This window comes from Furipterus horrens, unplaced genomic scaffold, assembly GCF_987537825.1.
Source record: "Furipterus horrens unplaced genomic scaffold, mFurHor1.1.pri manual_scaffold_17, whole genome shotgun sequence".
NCBI classification, from domain to species: Eukaryota; Metazoa; Chordata; class Mammalia; order Chiroptera; family Furipteridae; genus Furipterus; species Furipterus horrens.
This window is the reverse complement of record NW_028327187.1, coordinates 97,649,124-97,654,739: the sequence shown is the minus strand read 5'-3', so window position 1 is coordinate 97,654,739 and position 5,616 is coordinate 97,649,124.

The following is a 5,616-nucleotide window of genomic DNA, read 5'->3' as shown; positions in this document are numbered from 1 at the left end:
GTCATATTATCTATATGGTGCCAGGTGAGTACTGGGAATATTGGTGTAGTGGGCTACTTTGTAAAGTATATGATTGTCTAACCACTATGCTGTACACCTGAAACTAATACAAAATAATATTGAATGTAACTGTAATTGAAAAATAAAATTTAAAAAACTCATAAAACTCAAAATTAAAAAATAAAATAAAACAACAAAACCCACTGAAAATCTATTAGAAAAATGGCAAAAGACTTGGAAAGACCTTTCACCAGACAATAAATAAATGGTAAATAAGTTCATGGAAAATGTTCAACATCCTTGGCTATTAGGAAAATGCAAATTAAAGTCAAAATGAGATATATAACTATGTACATATCAGAATGGCTAAGTTTAAAAAATGTGACAACATCAAATGCTGGCAATAATGTACAGAAGCTGAGTTACTTATTGTCAGTGGGAATGTAAAATGGTACAGTGACTTTGGAAAACATTTTGGCAGCTTTGGGGAAAACTAAACATGCAAATGTCATACAACCCAGAAATTTCACTCCAGGCATTGATTCCAGAAAGTGAAAATTCTTGGTCATACAAAAACTTGCACGTGAGTGTTCATTGCAGATGTATTTGTAATACACAGACATTGAAAACAACTCAGATATCCTCCAACAGACAAAAGTTTAAATAAACTAGGGTACATCCATACCATGGAATACTACTCAGAAATATAGGAATATACCATGTATACACACAACGACCTGAAAGCATCTCCCAGTAATTTTGCTGAGTGAACAAGCCAACCAACCCTAGAAGGATACATGCTGCATACATCTATTTATATAACATTTTTGAAGTAAAAAATTATTCAAATGGAGATCAGACTAGTGGTTGCCAGGGGTTAAGGAGCAGGTGGAGGCAGGAAAGAAGAGGATCTGGCCCCCAAAAGGGCAATATCAAGGTTTCTTGTGGTATTGGAAATATTCTCTACCTTGATTATACTAATGTCTATATCCTGGTTGTGATATTGTACTACAGTTTTACAATATGTTACCATTGAGAGGAACTGGGTAAAATGACACACAGGATTTCTCTGTATTAATTTTTGTGAGTGCAAGTAAATCTACAATTATCTAAAGTATTAAAAGTTTAATTAAAAAAAATTATGGCAGCCTGGGTTTGGTCCCCTGCTAGAGGATACTGACACATGGGCACATGAAGCAATATAATAGTAAGTCTGTAAAGCCCAGTGGAGACAGGTGGACCCAATGGCACATTTCCAATTGTCTTTGCCTTTGCCCCTCTTTGTTTTAAAGACTACTGTAACTAGCCTATATAATATTAACAGTTAGAAATTACGATTCTCTAGTTCAAGAAGACATTAAATCTGCAAATTAAGAATTCCGAGTATCTTTTAATCTAAATATTCAGGATCTTAGAAAAAACATGCTCTAAACAACACTTTGCCATTACTTAATATTCAAAAACATTTCACAAATATATTTTTGAAAGTTTAGGCCAAGGTATTACTGTGCAAGAAAGCATAATGAAATAATATAAATCTATGGGGATGACATTTAAATTGCAGCTTCAGCAAACTTGTAGGCTCAAGTCAAAAACTCTTTCTAATTTCTTTCTTAAATACCATTAAAAAAAACTCCCTCCATGGTACAATACCTTCTCTGCTCCTAATAGCAAGAGTTTTTGTCCATAGCAAGGCCAAGTTTTCTTGCTGGTAAGGGTTTTGTGAAGGTTGAGTAGGTCATCATAGGAAACAAGGGGTGAAAGCGACCTTCATCCAGAGATTTGTGGCATAAATTTGAGGACTTTCTTAGTTTTGCATACTTTTCAAACACGTGGCTACAAGAAAAGCTTTACTAGTGTCTTTGAAGAGTTCTATCAGATGGAGGGGCCCCGATGCTTAAGCTTCATCAGTTTACTGACAAACCCTTGAGAGGTTACAGATGACTTGCACAGCAGATGAAGCTACAAGTGCTCTTTTCTTGAATATGTTTTAGAGTGAGAGGGCAAGGGCGAAGGAGAGGAAGAGGGAGAAGGAGAGAGAGTGATTCATTAATTGAGTAGCATTCTATTTTGAAGGTCTTACTACAGAATGCTGAAAAAGAAATGAAAAAGCCCTCACAAATAATGACCATTTATAATTCGGTTCAAATTTTTTCCTAAGCCCAGTAAGCAATATACTTATTCACTGGAGCCTGAAAGTGGAAGCCTGTTATGAAAAGCACAGAATATATTTTAAGTGTTTAAAAATTCTGAAGTCTTGTTACTTGAAAAGAGCCTATAACCCATATGATGTTAAATGTTATTGCTTAAGTATTCCTGTAATAAGTTGGATTCAATTGCTGTCTCAAAAAACAAGCATGAATGTTTCCTTAACCATTTTTAAGAGATTGACAATTTTATTGTGAATTTTTAGGGTTAGTTCTATGTTTTATCTTTATTTGAAATATTGAGAACTCTGTTGAGTTACTGAACCCAGGCTCAACATGTGTGCAGTGGTGTGTGTGTTTGTGTGTGCATGTGCCTTCTTATTATAATCTTCAAAGCTACATGTTTTTCTTAATGTTAGTAAATGAAGTACTTTTTAGGAGTTCAAAATCTGAGGTAATACTTTTAGAAAATTGGAGAAGAGAGTAAAGCTAAAGATATATATAAATCCTTATTATTTCAAAAAATAATTATTAAAAGAAAGAGAGAAGGATTGGGTAAGGGCCGCCTATTGAAACCCTCAATTTAAAAACAGGGGAACTGGATAATACAATTGGTTCTCTCTTTCTTTTTTATTGAATTTATTGTGTGTGCCATTGGTTAGTAAAATCATTTAGGTGTCAGGTGTACAAATCTATAATACATGATCTGTACACTGTATTGTGTGTTCACCACCTCAAGTCAAGTTTCCTTCCATCACCACTTACCCCCCTTTACCCTCTTTTACCTCCCCCACTCCCCCTTCCCTCTGGTAATCACCATACTGTTCTTGAAAGGGTGGTTTGTAGAAAAAGATTAAATCTGTGGAATAAGACAAGACTAGGAGGAGCAGTTAAATCCATTAGAAAAGATCAACTGTATTAGGTTCCTCCTTTCACCTCATAGCCCTCATTTTTATAAAAATTTCTTTCAGTTATTGGGAAGAGAACATTTAAAATGAAATAAGTTATGGTTAAAACCAAGAGAAGTTAACTTGAGCTAGTTAGAGATGGTTCCAATGTTGACTGAAATAGGGAATTGTGGTGACATTTCTGTCTGCTTTCCACTCCAATCCGCTTTCTCTCAACCGGTAGTGCAGGTTCCTTAAAACAGATTATTCTCCAGTCTTCCTTCTTGAACCTTGTCCTTGTTATTCATTTCTCTTACTCATAAACACTAATCACCTCATACATTGCTATTATGATTTTATTCACTACATTATCTATTAGATCGTTGGAAATAAGGAAAATAAATGGTATGATCTTACTTTCGTTTGTTTTCTAATGTTCTTCTTTATGGATATTCAACTTTCTGACCTACATCATTTTGTTTATCTCTGAATAACTTATTTTAACATTTATTGCAAGACAGATGTATTGGCAATTACTTGCTTGTCTGATAAAGTATTTCTCCTTCACTTTTGAAAGATTTTCTTTTTATATTTATAGGAATGTCTTATTTTTTATCTTTTTTTTAAATTTAAGCTTTATTGTATCTTTTTCCATTACCGTTTGAAACTAGTCCCTTTATACTTTCCCTTATACCCCCTCCCCCTGCAATCACCACACTGTTGTCCATGTGCATGAGTCCTTTTTCCTTTTTGCTCAGTCCCTCCACCCCCTCACTCCTGCCCCACCACTAGCTGTCATCCTACTCTTTATCTATGAGTTTGTCTCTATTTTCCTTGTTACTCCAGTTTGTTCATTAGATTCCACATATGAGTGAAATCATATGGCATTTGTCTCTGACTGGCTTATTTCACTTAGCATAATGTTTTCCAGCTCTAATCATACTCTCGCCAAGGGTAAAATCTTCTTTTTTATGACTGAGTAGCATTCCATTGTAGAAATGTCTCATTGTTGTTTTATCCACTCATCTACTGATGGGCACTTGGGTGGCTTCCAATTCTTGACAATTGTAAATAATGTTGCAATGCACATAGGGGTGCTTATGTTCTTTCAAATTAGTGTTTTGGGTTCCTTTAGATATATTCCTGGAAATGTGATCACTGGGTCAAAAGGCAGATCTATTTTTAATTTTTTAAAGTATCTCCATCCTGCTTTGCACAGTGGCTGCACCAGTCCGCATTCCCACCAACAGTGCAAAGGTTTCCTCTTTTTCCACATCCTCGCCAGCACTTGTTGTTTGTTGATTTGTTGATGATGGCCATTCTGACAGGTGTAAGGTGGTATCTCATTGTGGTTTTTATTTGCATCTCTCTGATGGCTGGTGATTTTGAGCATTCTTTCATATGTCAATTGGTCATCTGTATGTACTCCTTGGAGAAGCGTCTATTCAGGCAGGTCCTTTGCCCATTTTTTAATTGGGTTGCTTGTAATTTTTGGTATTGAGTTTTGTAAGTACTTCATAAATTTTGGATATTAACCCCTTATCAGATGTATCAGTAAATATGTTCTCTCATTCTGTGGGTTGTTTTTTTATTTTGTTGATGATTTTCTTTGCTGTGCTAAATCTTTGTAGTTTGATGTAGTCTCATTTGTTTCTTTTTTGTTTTGTATCCCTTGCCTGGGGACTTATCTCCAATAACAAATTTTTATGAGCAAAGTCTGAGGTTCTGCTGCCTATGTTTTCTTCTAGGGTTTTTATGGTTTCAGGTCTAACATTTAAATCTTTGATCCATTTTGAATTTATTTCTGTGTTTGGTGTAAGAAGGTGGTCTGGTTTCATTTTTATGCATTTATCTGTCCAATTTTCCCAACAGCATTTTGAATAAATAAACTTTGCTCACTGTATGTGTTTGCTTCCTCTGTTGAATATTAATTGACTATAAAGGTGTGGGTTTATTTCTGGGCTCTCTATTCTGTTCCATTGATCTATATGTCTGTTCTTATGCCAGTACCAGACTGTTTTGATTATTATAGCCTTGTAGTAAGTTTGATATTAAGTAGCAGTATTCCTACAACTTTATTCTTCTTTCTTGGGATTGCTATTGCAACGTGAAACCTTTTGAGGTTTCGGATACATTTCTGAAATATTTTTTCTACTTCTATGAAATATGTCATTGTAATCTTGATAGGAATTGCACTGAATCTATAGATTGCTTTCGATAGTATGGACATTTAAATGATATTAATTCTTTCTATCCATAAACCCGGTATGTGCTTCCACTTATTTGTATCTTCTTCAGTTTCTTCCTTCAGTGCCTTATAATTTTCTGAGTACAGGGCTCTTACATCCTTGGTTACATTTATTCCTATGTATTTTATTCTTTTTGAAGCAATTGTGAATGGGATTGTTTTCTTAATTTCCCCTTTTGTTAATTTGTTATTGGCACATAAATATGCAACTGATATCTGGATATTAATTGTGTATTCTGCTACTTTGCTGAATTCATTTATCAGTTCTAGTAGTTTCTTGGTGGAATCCTTGGCGTTCTCTATGTCCAGTATCATGTCATCAGCAAGTAAAGAC